Below are 15,960 nucleotides of genomic sequence, written 5' to 3'. Positions count from 1 at the left end.
GGCTCCAGCTTGCCTGCGACCCTGTAGAACAGGATAAAGCGGCTACAGATGATGAGATGAGAAATTTTTGTGAAGTTATATGTCTATGTAATTAACTGGCAACTCGGAGTACAACAGATAGCCAACTTTTTTTAGCTTTAAATGATTCAGTATAAATGGGAGTCAGGCAGGACATGGTGTTCTTGCACTCACAGAAAAAAAACAGGCAATGATATTAAACTCTTTCACAAGTACAGAAGCATGTTTGGGCTTGATCATGATTTACACCATGCAGAAAAGGCTAATGTATTGAACGAAGGAAATATGATCCTAGAACAAAACTTTGTGTGTCTTCTACACCTCTGAGAGATCACATGATCAGCCATTATTTGCAATGTGGAGTACAGATGATGTAATTATACCAAGGTTTGCATCAGAGCCTGATCTTATATAACACCATCCAAAAGCGTGTCTGTGACAGGACTCTCATCACAAAACTGGCACTTCTGTGACTGAAATGTTATATAGTGACACACAAATTGTGCATCACTATATAAAACAAAATAAGTTACAAGGTTGACTGTATAGAAATGTTCCCCTGCTCCATCTGAGATCGAGATGCTGGCTTCTTCTGTTCCTTGGACCTGCCTGATCCATCCTGAGGCCCTACGTCTGGCTGGAGTCTCATTACAACGCTCCTGTGGAGGATGGCCCCATATGGACAGTCGAAAGTCGCACTTGGAAGACGCTCTGGACTCTTACAGTAATGCTTTTATGGCTGAGGACTACAGTTAACTTGCTAACTTTAGGACTGCGGTTGTCATGAACAGTTTTGCACTCAAGTTTCCATCAATGAAGAGTTTATAACATCAACGAAACTGACTTCATGTTAAAACTGTTAATATTATAGTCATGTTGTCTGTTGTTGCCCAAATGAGGATGGGTTCCCTTTTGAGTCTGGTTCCTCTCAAGGTTTCTTCCTCATGTCATCTGAGGGAGTTTTTCCTTGCCACCATCACCACAGGCTTGCTCATTGGGGATAGATTAGGGATAAAATTAGCTCATGTTTTAAGTAATTCAAATTCTGTAAAGCTGCTTTGCGACAATGTTTATTGTTAAAAGCGCTATACAAATAAACTTGACTCCATTCGAATTCTTGTTGAGTATAAAGAATTACACGCCGCTCTTGAGTGGCTACAAATAAAATGGCCTGACACTTAAAGAAGCAGTTTGTCATGTTTAGAGTCCTCTGCTGCCTACAAGGCAAATTGCAATTAACAAACTCTGACAAGCTTTTCTCTTTATCTTTTTTTTTCCCTGAACCAACCCATCCCTCTTTTTCTGAAACTATATGTCTCATGAATTACCTTTTAGGGAAAAGCTGCAGAGCTGAGCGACACTGTTCTGACTAGAGACAAAGCCTATTTCTGGCTTTGAAAAATAACCATCAAGCTTTTTTTTCTTCTTTTTTTTTAAAAGCTAGTCAGATAAATGCACTGCAGTATTGCAAATCAAATTTATCATTCATTGTTTTGATTATATTAATAATTATAATATAATTATACAGTAAGTCTAGAAGAAAACAACAAATGGCACCAATATGTCATAGCTGAATTAGTTTAGAAGGTGATGTCCGATGCAGTCCTATACACAAGAGCTTGTTTTGTCTCCTGAGGGCTGACTTAAACTTTGCAAAGGACATTTCTGCAACTCTGCTGTCACATCTGACCTCTACTAATCACTACGCAGAGGAACATGGCCGCCATTCTGCTCTGCTCTGCCTGCATGGACATGATCTCTCTAGGCTCTCTGCTGGGGTGAGCTGTCAAGCTAGAGGTAATGTAAAGGTAATATGTGTGAACGTATGGGGAGCCTGTATATATGTATGTAGGCATGTGCTTGAACGTCTAAACTTGTGCCTGCCCAAGACTTCTAAAAACATACTGTATGTGTCCTTTACAAAGTGAATTTTTCCTGCAGGAAATATAAGAAGAAGAAAAATCTAATTCAGTATATCCATGTAAATCGGGGTGACCAGGCAGACATCCTGTCTTGCCCAGAAGTTATATCCATGCAGCCTGGATTTCCAAAGTTCATAAATTGTGTTTTATTCATCGCTTAAATTAACAGTCATGTTAAATAAATAGGCAAATAGATCTAAATACCTGTGCAATGTATGAACTGAAACAAAAAGCCATATATATATATATATATATATATATATATATATATATATATATATATATATATATATATATATATATATATATATTAAACTATGCAAGCATGTGATAAGTGTCATACCTGCCCATTCCCCTGCTGAGTATTTTAAGAGTCACAATACGATATTTATGGTATTTATTTATAGCCTAGTTATTTCACTGCAATTAGAAAAACACCTTGAGCTCAGAAAATCAATTCTTAACACGTTATGCATACAGAACTAGCCCAACATGCATTAGTGTCTCCTCAGCTGTCTGAGCTTCTCAAACGTGTGACCTTGTGCTCAAGGACGCTGGGCGTTGACGTCACCATTCGACAGAGCCTCATGAACACTGGACCACTAGAGGGCGCCATACTGTTGCTTAAATTATATACACTGCATTTCTGTCTCCTAGTCTTTACCTTCAGTCTATTTATAGCCTGGGAATTATTGATGACTGGCGAGATTTGCTGACGACTGTATAACAAAGGACTGTAGAGACGTAACAAGGACGAAAACATCACATAAAAAGTGTGATAAAATTCTGTTTTGAGTTACAGTACAATGAATAGTTTAGCCTACAAATATGCTGAGCTCACTAGTTCCACAATGTCCACAATATCCACAATGCACAAGCTGCCTTAATAGGTTCATAGAGAACTAAGGCCATATGGAAGTTGTTTAAGTTACGCAGGCATGCATAGACAACGCTCTTTGTTTCAAAGCATGCATGCATGGATTGTGTAGACTGGGCTATTGTACATGTCTGGGTGTTATATCAGGCTACAGGAGACACATAGGCTAGGAAACTGGATAGCAAACTATAATCTACCCTACTGCAGCCTGATTTCCAGTTTTATAGCTTATACACCATGTGTGAGTATGAGTATGAGTATTAGATGCATATAGTTGCACCTGTCTTGGGTTGGGGTCATGACCCCAGTCAAGACTGATCCATAATAAGATAAGATAAGATAAGATAAGATAAGATAAGATAACTTTTTATTATCCTACAAGGGGAAATTTACATTTTATATATATATATATATATATATATATATATATATATATATATATATAATCTCATTATCTCTAGCCGCTTTATCCTGTTCTACAGGGTCGCAGGCAAGCTGGAGCCTATCCCAGCTGACTATGGGCGAAAGGCGGGGTACACCCTGGACAAGTCGTCAGGTCATCACAGGGCTGACACATAGACACAGACAACCATTCACACTCACATTCACACCTACGGTCAATTTAGAGTCACCAGTTAACCTAACCTGCATGTCTTTGGACTGTGGGGGAAACCGGAGCACCCGGAGGAAACCCACGCGGACACGGGGAGAACATGCAAACTCCGCACAGAAAGGCCCTCTCCGGCCACGGGGCTCGAACCCAGACCTTCTTGCTGTGAGGCGACAGCGCTAACCACTGCACTACTGTGCCGCCTATAGATAGATAGATAGATAGATAGATGGATAGATAGATAGATAGATAGATAGATAGATAGATAGATAGATAGATAGATAGATAGATAGATAGATAGATAGATAGATCAGTGAAGGAGTAGTGCAAAAGTACTAAGTATACAAAAAAAAGGAGATATATAAAAGAAATAAACTACAAATTTGGAGATATTTTTTTTACAAATTTGCATAAATTAACAGATTTGCAGATATACACTTAGCATAAGTGTATTCCAAAGGTTCATAGATAATTTCACCTCTGGATCTCTCTGCCTCCTCACATCTGCAACTCTGACTCTCTCCCCATCTTCAAGTCTCAACTCAAAACTCACCTGTTTAAGCTTGCTCACTCATTTTAACTTCTATTACACTCTCCATTGTTTCTTTCATGTATGTTGATTTTATTTATTGTCGTTTTTATTCATTCTACAGTGTCCTTGAGTGTCTTGAAAGGCGCTTAGAAATAAAATCCATTATTATTATTATTATTATTATTATTATTATTAAAGGTGAAATTGCACGTGTAAGTATTGCACAGGTATTATTACCCGGCCATTTTAACCATGTGTAGCTATCAGTTCACTGTAAAGTACTGATGCTGATAGTCTGCTCACTGCAGTCATAATAATTTACTCAGCACTTCCAAAAACAACATAAGAGCATTAGGTTGATTTGTCAAACTGTTGAAATGCACAAAGCAAATGGTTAAGGGGGGAAAAGGCATCTCTTGTCCTGACATGGTTTATAATTCTCTATGATGGAGACACAATGCAGCAGGACGGAGCACTTCCGCTGCTGAAATGCAGTGTCGGGGAATGAATGACCTTGAATTCAAGGTCGCGTGCAGATTCTCAATGACACCGGGAAAGCATGCTATATAGAGCTCTTTTATTACTGTTCATACCAGGACGGGGATGGATGACTCATCTTCTATCAGTTTTATGTTTATGATTTGTGCAATAGTGGATCAGGTGTTTTTTTTTTTTTTTTAAACCCCTATGATCATCCCCCCCCCCATGCCACTCCATGCCACTCCATGCCAGACACCAGCACGCGCCTGTGTTTCCGGTTCGAGTTACCAGTGCCACTGGAGACTGGAGACTTTCAGGCTTGTTTCCTCTGGTCTGTTCTGTCAGGAGTGGAAGTGTGTGTGTGCCAGCTGACCAGGGGAAGGCCGCAGAGCTGCTGGGTCAGTGTCACGAGACCGAGAATTTTCCATGCCATCTAAAGCCATGCAGGATTTACAACCAAGCCAAAAACATTCTGCCGCATTACTTAGCTACAGCACCCACCTACTTTTCTACTATCCCCCTAAATGTATGGCCTACATAACACATTTTCGATTTTATTAAATGATATTGATGCATTTAAAAAAAAAAAAAAATCATCATCCTATCAGAAAGAAATAACTTCATGAGCACTGTTACACAACCTTTAAGCATTAACAGCCATGTGATAAATATTGAAAATGATCACTCCTTGTCTGAGCACTATTTTGACAATTAAATTAGGGCAAATAAAACAGGCTTCTTAGACATGCAGCTACCATGTTAGAGCTCTGTAAACTATCAGATCCTTTTCTATCTGTCTTTTATTTTACTTGTTAAAAGCCTGAAAATAGAAACATGATAACAAGGGGGGGAAAAAAGCTGCAAGATCAAAAGCATGTTAACTCGTGAGTCAGAGACACAGAGGCCAGAGGGCGAATCCTGACTCGCTCCCTATGCGCGAGCACTAGATAGGGTGCATAATTAATGGCTCGTGCACCCTACTTAGTGCACTTAGTGTGTAATATGGACTCGTTTGGGATTCGCGCCGGCGTTGCGGCGTTGATGACGAAGAAGCGGCATGGAAAAGGACGTAACGGGGAGAGAAGAAGGAGGAGAAAGAGTGTGCGTGTGTGTGAGAGAGAGAGAGAGAGAGAGAGAGAGAGAGGACGTAATCAGGATCAGCAGAAGACGGGATTCAGGCTTCCAGTGGCAACCGAAAGACACCTTAGAAAGCCTTCCAGCGGACAACCTCTGGATTAAAAACACCTGCATAGAAGATCTCGAGGTGTTTGGGTCGTGCATAGTGTGTAGTCTTGCGCTCCAATCCGAAAGCTGCTGTGAGATTAAAGTTGCTCGAACCGCGTTCAAAAAGATAGAACATTGGTGTGCGCGTGCGTGCGCGTTGATTAATACCCGAGTGTGTTATTGGAGGACCAGCGACGATGTTGTGAGACTTGTACCTTGTCATATAAATCGACTTCTGCTATATTTTCCCCCACTGGTAAGTAGCTTGCAAAAAGATGCATTAAAAAGCCTAATCTTGCTGGAGCACACATTATGATGGGTCTGATGAACTTCTCCACTGCACCTAACTAATCATCTATTTTGATAATATCCAGGACATCACTAAGTTTACTTTTGTAGATTATATACAAGGAAGGCCAGATGTTTCCATCCAGGGTAAATTCATACTTATTGTAAAAACTGATTGTCTTCATAAAATATGTTCCATATGGGTGCCATTATTTTCCAAACACGAGTGTGATGATTGATTTTTTTTTTTCTTCTTCAATGCATCCGTCAAGGTTATCTGGGAAATGAAAATAAGACATTTTAATTCCCTTTATGTATGGAAACTTATGGATAATATTTTCTTTGGCAAAAGTCCTTCACAACAACGTGCCAGATGTTAAAGCTTTTTTTTCTTCTTCCCTTCTTCCAGTAGTTGTGTGGTGGGGTGTGTAAAGTAAAGAAGAAAGTCCGCATAGACTGGAGCAGTGTGTTGATGCCATACTGACCTTGATCATGTTGTCCTAATCCTTAGTCCATACTAATGTGTACAGTTCCTTCCCACTACACCGGTCATTTCCCATTGGCCTTCAGTTCGCAGTCTGAAAATAAACCCAGACCCACGTCAGAGCCTCATGAGGCAGACTGACATTCAGTGAAAAGTGGATCTTTGGTGTCGCCGATAGAAATTGCATGATTCTGTTGAGGACTTAATGAACGATCGTGTAATTCATTTCACAGGCACGTCCAGGACATGCTAAAGTACCACATGGTCCACTTTGACCTACTATCATTGATTGATTGATTGATTGGGTAATAAGTTTTTAAATAGTAAAACTGATATGTCCGCTACTGGTTGGTCATGTATACAAATCTCGACCTAATCCAAGAGTGTGCACTCTTCTCAGAAATTCCCTTTACATGCTGGTTAAAGCTACTGTCCTTCAAAAGGACTGCGATTGACATGGGAATCCTTGCTCTTAAGTAGTAGTAATCCAATTTTTGAAATTAACCTTTCATCTTTCACTTTGCAATGTCACCTTTTGAGGTCTACTTTGGCAATCTTTCCTGTATGCTCTTGTCGTACGTGCGCTTCAGCCAAAAAACAAGATGGCTAATAATCCTCGTTTCATATCTCTGCCGTGAATTGGTTTCACACAGTGGCCTTCAAATAAGGCAATCGCTCAATCTGTGACTTCACTTCATGTGTGTGATGTGAAGTTTTACAGCGCGTTTACGTACGTGGCTGCTGTGAATATCTCAGTCTGATGGCTCGTACGTCTCCTTCACCTTGGGCACCGTGCCACTTTTTCTCTTTACTCCCTTGATAATGTTAGTGGGCTGTATTTCTCTGCGGTGTTCATTCAGTATGAAAGCAATATACAGAACAAAACTGCTTTTAGGAAACTAATCTCTTTGTCTGGGTATCGCAGCACATTCTGGCAAGAGCTTTGCTTTTTTTAAATCAGTGTCCTGACATTTTATATATCATATTTTCAATAATGCAATGACATTCAGTTATAATGTTTTGGGCTGTTCATAGTCAGGCAAAGGCAACTTTATTAATTGATATTTTGTTATCGTATCAATTTGCTTAGCTTCTGTAACCACTAAATCTTTTCTATTATACATTGTATTAGTTGCACTTCGTATATTATAGTAAGAAAAGTATGAAAGGGTCATTCACTTAAAAGCACAGATGGTTGTTGAAGCTCAAAGAACAGTCTGCCATTCACACCTCTGTATATCTCTTCCAAGATCCCTTGCCAGGTCGTTACTCCAAATTCACAAAGTTGAGGGTGTTTGCACCTGACTTGACTACTTAAGCTCCTTGATCTTAGCGTTGTTTGCAAGTGTTAAATACATGAATTTCATTTAATTATACCTGCGTTGGTAAAACAAGCCTTTCATATGCATAAGCGCTTCCATATGGTCACACTGAGTATTCTTGCAATGTTATGTTATTCTTACTTTGAATTAAATCCAATCTTGACATGTATTTTTTTTAAATTCATCCTTTTTTTTAGATTAATTTCATCAACAAACTGCACCAAATGGTAGTTTACTAGATTTCATATTAAGTAAGCGTTAAATAAGTAGAAACGTGTATATAATTGGGTCCATACATTATTGTTCCTTTTTTGACTGACTTTCTTTTGTGTTGTCAACGTCTATAATCTCTCTCTCTCTGTATCTCTTAAAGCTTAGTAAATTATCACCCAGGTGGAACTGTGTTTTTCTGCATGCGCACGCAGTGCGATAGGAGTTGCGAGTTGCCTGGTCTGTCCTTCAAGCCCTCATGTGACTTTGACCTTTGGAATGTGTTGGAGAAGGGGAGGGGGTATTGTGAGCAGAAATGGTGTGCGCGTGTGTGTGTGTGTGTGTGAGAGAGAGAGAGAGAGAGAGAGAATATGAGCGAATGAGAGAGAATGTCCCCTGACATGAGCAAAGAGTGTGTGAATGACAGTAAGCAAGAGCAGCAAATGTTTGCCTTTGAGAAAGATGAAGAAATAACCTACTTTCCCCATACGTCAGCATTTTCAGTCGAATGGTGTTGATGCAGTGTGATAGACAGACAGGCAGACAGTCTATTAAAGGCTGAAAATCAAATTCAGCCCTGTATGACGTATAAAGGTGCCTAGTGAATATATCCTGTGAGCTAGTCTTCTCTTTAATTGATATATGACCCTGACAGAATGCCTTAAGTTAGAGAAGCCTGAAAAAAAATCAATTGTTAATTGCTTTAGTAAATCCAAACTATGTGGCTTACAAGCTTGATTCAGATCTAACTTTTATAATTAATACAGTGTGTCCATATTTATATAGTTACTCATACAGGGTTGTTTCTATCTTACAGTGTTCCTGATGGCTGGAGAAAACTGACCCATCGTCATACGTCTGAAGACACAAGGAAGCGACTGGACATTGTTCATAGCCCACGTGGGGCTGAACATAAAAGCAAATTAAAAAAAAAAAAAGGTAGGGCACCTCTCCAAATAAATTCCAATCCTCTAGACTCTTGAATGGGAATCTCTGTTTAGTTTAAGGGATATTACACACTAAAGGAATTTGTCCTGGTGGGTTCACATAGTACAGACTAAATAGTTAAACAGATAGCACTGGATTATTTTTACAGCCATGGCACTCCAAGTGGGGACCTAGAAGTCTCTCCCCCCAAGACGAACATCAATAACAAGTACGTCAACTTAAATCTAATTCTGCAATAAAACTAGGAAGAGTTCTCTTGATATTATGCAAAATGTTTCAAATATACATTCAGATCTAGGGTTGTGAACTGTGAATGAATAAAATCCTCTAATGATTTTAATGAATAGATAAATAATGTTGGTAATTAGGCTACGTTTACATTACGTCGAATCAGCGGATCATCAGATTAATGTTCTTAAAACGATTCGCGTTTACACTAAAACCGTTAGCCGTGCACACAGCAACGCAAATACGCGGATACGCTCGGCTCCGCAGGCATCCTGCGCTCCAAATCACTCCGCCCTGAACAGCGAGTGCCCTCTGGAGGGTGCGCACTCTGGCCCTGCGCAGCTCACAGAGCACGCGAGTGAAGTGCACAAGCCATGATTCGGGACTGAGCCGCTGTGTGTGTGATCCCAGCGCATATCACTTACTACTTGCAAGTGGAAGGATGGCAAGCCTAAAGACAATCATAACTACACAATGGGCAGTATTTGCATCAGTATTTGCAGTATTTTCATACTTTTATACTCTTTAATGAAAGGTGATACAAGGCGGAAGTCCGCGCCGTTTTTCAGCAGTCGCGTCACATGACCAACGCCAGCGAATCAGGAAGGTGGACGTCACAGTGACGTTGTCCAATGAGACGCCAGCTAGAGCTCAGCACAGCGTATCCGCGTATTTTGAATGTTTACACAGCACCGGAGCTGACACGATCTGGATTGAATACGTGGACGCTGGCGGATTCCCGTTTCCAGGCGTTTCCAGGCGGTTTAATGTAAACGGACAGTGCATCCGCGAAGAAAACGAGATAGATACGGTCTAGTGTAAACGTAGCCTTAGTTATTAAAATTTAGTGGCAGAGGTATGATTACAGGCCCACATGATGGCATAGTAGGTCACGTTGCTACCTCGCAGCTTCAGGGTCCCTGGTTCAATCCTGTGCATCTAGGTGTGTCTGTGGCGTTCACAGGGGTTCTCCGGTTTCTTCCCATCTCCTAAAATCATGCCATGGCTACGTTAAATTTGCTTCATTATGCAACACAAAATGACTATATTAAGCGTGAATGGTGCTCTGTGATAGACCGGTACCCCTTTCAGGGTGTGTTCATGTCCGTCCATTATTCCTGGGATAGGCTCCGCATCCACCATTATCCTGACATGGATGAAACGGTTACTGAAGATGAATGAATAATGATTTAAAATGAGGTATAAATGAATTATGTGCATGTACTTGCAAATATGTACACTATATGATCGACAGTATGTGGACACCTATCCATCACCTCCGTATGCGGTTTTTGAACATCCTATAGCAGATTTAGTCTCTATTTGCTATTATCATAACCTGCACTTTTTCTGGGAAGGCTTCCCACTAGATTTTGGAGTGTGGCCATGGAGATTTGTGCCAATTTAGCCACGAGAGCATTAGTGATGCCAGGCAGTGATGTCTAGTGAGGAGGCCTGGGGTACTCGGTTGCCATTCAAGTTCATCCCGAAAGTGTTCAGTAGGGTTACTCTGACCACTTGAGCCTTCGCAAAATATGGACTTTTGTTTTGTGCACAGGGACACTGTCATGAGGGAGGTCCTCGTGACAGTGGAAGGGCAATTTTAATCCTACAGCATACAAAGACATCGTAGACAATTGCGTGCTTCTAGGTTTGCGGCAGTAGTTTAGGGAAGGTGGGTATGTATTGCGGGGCGGCACAGTGGTGTAGTGGTTAGCACTGTCGCCTCACAACAAGAAGGCCCTGGGTTCGAGCCCAGCGGCCGGCGAGGGCCTTTCTGTGTGGAGTTTGCATGCTCTCCCCGTGTCTGCGTTGGTTTCCTCCGGTTTTCCCCACAGTCCAAAGGCATGCAGGTTAGGCTAATTGGTGGGTCTAAACTGATCGTGAATGACCTGGTGACTTATCCAGGGTGTACTCCGACTCTCGCCCATAGTCAGCTGGGATAGGTGCCAGTCTGTCCATGACCCTGTAGAACAGGATAAGCGGCTACAGATAATGGATGGAGGCGGCACGGTGGTGTAGTGGTTAGCACTGTCGCCTCACAGCAAGAAGGTCCGGGTTCGAGCCCAGTGGCCGGCGAGGGCCTTTCTGTGCGGAGTTTGCATGTTCTCTCCGTGTCCTCCGGTTTCCCCCACAGTCCAAAGACATGCAGGTTAGGTTAACTGGTGACTCTAAATTGACCGTAGGTGTGAATGTGAGTGTGAATGGTTGTCTGTGTCTATGTGTCAGCCCTGTGATGACCTGGCGACTTGTCCAGGGTGTACCCCGTCTTTCACCCGTAGTCAGCTGGGATAGGCTCCAGCTTGCCTGCGACCCTGCAGAACAGGATAAAGCAGCTAGAGATAATGGATGGATGGATGGATGGATGGATGTCATCGGTTCAATTCCCTGGACCAGCAGGAATGGCCGAAGTGCCCTTGAGCAAGGTACCTAACCCACAGCTGTTCCCTAGGGTATGTTGTATGTCGCTCTGGATAAGAGCGTCTGCTAAATGCCTGTAATGTCATGTGTCTACAAACTTTTGGCCATATAGTAGTGTAGGCTATATTTCTCTTAATATATCTGGCCACATGTACAACTTTGTGCATTCTTGGATGCTTTTCTGTACACCACGGATGTAAAGAGTGGTTATGTGTAAGCTACTACTGTACTGTTTCTCAGCTCAAGTATATGTTTGGCCAAAGTGTACTTGACTTTGACCAGCTTTACAGCTGAGCACCTAATTTTTATTCAGTACAGAATTGTACTAGCTATTTGTTTGTTTGTTTGTTTGTTTGTTTGTTGAGGTAATATAAAAACAAAACCATAACCCCACCCCCCAATCAGGCTGTTTTGTGAGTTGCTCCTCCTCTCCTCTCCTCCCTGAAGAAGATCCAATGAGTACAGCCCATGTGAGGAGGAAAAAGTGAAGTTTACAATGTTCCTAACTCAAATACTAGATTTATGCGCCCTAAAGTTGGATTTTCGTTGCTAAAATTGCAAACAAGTGGCTAAGAAACAAATAATCTGTGAGGAAACCGACGGCTAGGCTAAGGAAATCTAGTGCGCTTTGCTGCTTTTAACAAGGTACAGGAGGTAAGTTAGCAATCACACCGTGTATGCTAAGCTAACTTTGGCTAACGCTAAGCTAACTTTGGCTAACGCTAGTCTGCGTGGGAACAATAGCTTGTGTGTTGCTGCTACGTTTTTTGGGGGCCGCCAGGTTAGATGTGGCTTTGAATATAAATCCGACGAGCTAAATATTTAGACAAAGGAGCATTAAAATGACGCTGTGGCTGATATTAGATGACAGCCATGCTAGTTTGCTAGCATAGGTTCAGAAAGGTGAATGAAAGACCTGAGGCTGAGTGAGTTACCACTCGTGTGTTAAGTGCTAACTGGGTTAGTGGAAGTGACACTTCTGTGGTGGTTGTTTTGAAGTCTTCAGGAGGTTATTGAGTGAAAACCCGGAGCACTGGGACACACACACTTGGTTTGCTGCGCCGTTTATTTGCATCAGGTCGTTTTTTTAAAAGCAGCAGAGATGTTTGTCATGCACCATTTGATCAACCGGCGCTTTCTCAAGTCATGCACACACACAGACGAGCGACGGTTATAGTGTGTTTTTATTTATGAATAAAAAGCACTTCAGACCTGTGGTGTGATCGTCTGCCTTTCTGTGGCCACGTTTTTATTATCTAATACTGAGGTTTCACTGTTTGCATTCAGTGGCCTTTTCACAAAATGCTAAGCAGCTGAGACCAACGTGTAATCATATGTATTTATCTCTCAGAACGAGCATATACATTTATTATCCATGCACTTTCTTTCCACAGAACCCAAACGAGTTAACGTGAAAATGTAGATTTGGTGATCATAGGCATGTATATACAGTAGGTCTAAATCTTGTTGCATGAGAGATTTATATTCAAATCAGGAATTCTCAAAGTTTCTGTAACCAGAGACTCCTTTAACGAAGGGTGGAAACCTCAGGCTTTCACAAGATACGATATCGATTCAATATTATCAAGATTCAATTCAGTAGACGATACCACTGAATCTGGTACGATACGATTTCGATTTTTAAAGCAGCGATTCGATATTTGACAATACCACCGAATCTGGTACAATATGATTTCGATTCTTAAAGCAGCGATTGAATATTTGGCGTTACCACTGAATCTGGTACGATACAATTTCAATTCTTAAAGCAGCGATTCGATGTTTGACAATACCAATGAATCTGGTACGATATGATTTTGATTCTTAAAGCAGCGATTCGATATTTGACACTACCTCCGAATCTGATACAATTTGGATTCTTAAAGCAGCGATTCGATATTTGACACTACTGCTGAATCTGATACGATTTCGATTCTTAAAGCAGCGATTCGATATTTGACACTACTGCTGAATCTGATATGATTTTGATTCTTAAAGCAGCGATTCGATATTTGACACTACTGCTGAATCTGATATAATTTTGATTCTTAAAGCAGCGATTCGATATTTGACACTACTGCTGAATCTGATACGATTTCGATTCTTAAAGCAGTGATTCGATATTTGACACTACTGCTGAATCTGATATGATTTTGATTCTTAAAGCAGCGATTCGATATTTGACACTACTGCTGAATCTGATACGATTTCGATTCTTAAAGCAGCGATTCGATATTTGACACTACTGCTGAATCTGATATGAGTTTGATTCTTAAAGCAGCGATTCGATATTTGACACTACCTCCGAATCTGGTACGATACGATTTCAGTTTATTTTAGTAGCCTCTGATTAATATATGACCAATCTTGTTCAGAATCTGAGGAAGGCTTAACATTAATTTGTGAATGATGACGTAGAGAAGGTCTGATTTTAAGTATCAGAGTTCCTGGCAAGTATGAATATCATGAATCAATAAATAGAATATGAATTTTATTTAACAAACCATTTCTGTTTTTTTTTCCCCCTCAGTTAAAAAATCTATTTAATCAGTAATAATCTAGTTGTAATCGTTTCCTTGATTCATTTGAGTCATTTGCCTTTTAAATCAACACGTTGATCCAAATCTTATGATCATTATGTCTGTATCTTTTATTGGAAAAGGTATTTGTTGCAGAGTCATCCCTGTCAATGCCATTGACATTGAGTTTTGTTTGTTATTCCATGTCTCTCCATGAGAGATTTATATTCAAATCAAGAATTCTCAAAGTTTCTGTAACCAGAGACTCCTTTAACGAAGGGTGGAAACCTCAGGCTTTCACAAGATACGATGTCGATTCAATATTATCAAGATTCAATTCAGTAGACGATACCACTGAATCTGGTACGATATGATTTCGATTTTTAAAGCAGCGATTTGATATTTGACAATACCACCGAATCTGGTACAATATGATTTCGATTCTTAAAGCAGCGATTGAATATTTGACATTACCACTGAATCTGGTACGATACAATTTCAATTTTTAAAGCAGCGATTCGATGTTTGACAATACGAATGAATCTGGTACGATACAATTTCAATTCTTAAAGCAGCGATTCGATGTTTGACAATACCAATGAATCTGGTACGAAATTATTTCGATTCTTAAAGCAGCGATTCGATATTTGATAATGCCACTGAATCTGGTACGATACGATTTTGATTCTTAAAGCAGTGATTCGATATTTGACACTACCTCCGAATCTGATACGATTTTGATTCTTAAAGCAGCGATTCGATATTTGACACTACCTCCGAATCTGATACGATTTTGATTCTTAAAGCAGCGATTCGATATTTGACACTACCTCCAAATCTGATACGATTTTGATTCTTAAAGCAGTGATTTGATATTTGACACTACTGCTGAATCTGATACGATTTCGATTCTTAAAGCAGCGATTCGATATTTGACACTACTGCTGAATCTGATATGATTTTCATTCTTCAAGCAACAATTCGATATTTGACACTACCTCCGAATCTGATACGATTTTGATTCTTAAAGCAGCGATTCTATATTTGACACTACTGCTGAATCTGATACGATTTCGATTCTTAAAGCAGCGATTCGATATTTGACACTACTGCTGAATCTGATATGATTTTGTTTCTTCAAGCAACAATTCGATATTTGACACTACCTCCGAATCTGATACGATTTTAATTCTTAAAGCAGCGATTCGATATTTGACACTACCTCTGAATCTGATACGATTTTGATTCTTAAAGCAGCGATTCAATATTTGACAATACCACTGAATCTGGTGTGATATGATTTCGATTTTTAAAGCAGCGATTCGATATTTGACAATACCACTGAATCTGGTACGATACGATTTAGATTTTTAAAGCAGCTATTTGATATTTGACAATACCACCGAATCTGGTACAATACGATTTCGATTCTTAAAGCAGCGATTGAATATTTCACGTTACCACTGAATCTGGTACGATACAATTTCAATTCTTAAAGCAGCAATTCGATGTTTGACAATACCACTGAATCTGGTACGATATGATTTCGATTCTTAAAGCAGCGATTCGATATTTGACACTACTGCTGAATCTGATACGATTTCAATTCTTAAAGCAGCGATTTGATATTTGACACTACCTCCGAATCTGATATGATTTTGATTCTTAAATCAGCGATTCGATATTTGACACTACTGCTGAATCTGATACGATTTCGATTCTTAAAGCAGCGATTCTATATTTGACACTACCTCCAAATCTGATACGATTTTGATTCTTAAAGCAGCGATTCGATATTTGACACTACCTCCGAATCTGATACAATTTTGATTCTTAAAGCAGCGATTCGATATTGGACACTACCTCCGAATCTGATA

General features: G+C 40.2%; 1 protein-coding gene across 5 annotated transcripts in view; it reads left to right on the top strand.

Annotated features, from left to right (window-relative positions):
• The first annotated feature begins 5,578 nt into the window (after nucleotides 1-5,578).
• Nucleotides 5,579-15,960, top strand: part of esrra (estrogen-related receptor alpha) — a 37,145-nt gene continuing 26,763 nt past the window's right edge. For 2 of the 5 annotated variants that reach the window (XM_060936345.1, XM_060936348.1), the window contains exon 1: nucleotides 12,025-12,218. The gene's annotated coding sequence lies outside the window, so the exon portion shown is untranslated. Of the gene's footprint in view, nucleotides 5,920-8,784; nucleotides 8,907-9,061; nucleotides 9,124-12,024; nucleotides 12,219-15,960 lie in introns of those variants that run through there. The other 3 variants (XM_060936347.1, XM_060936349.1, XM_060936346.1) reach the window with 3 other exon arrangements.

Source organism: Neoarius graeffei, chromosome 12 (genome assembly GCF_027579695.1).
Source record: "Neoarius graeffei isolate fNeoGra1 chromosome 12, fNeoGra1.pri, whole genome shotgun sequence".
Lineage (NCBI taxonomy): Eukaryota > Metazoa > Chordata > Actinopteri > Siluriformes > Ariidae > Neoarius > Neoarius graeffei.
Note: the sequence above shows the minus strand (reverse complement) of the source record. Positions and strands in the feature narration are given on the sequence as shown.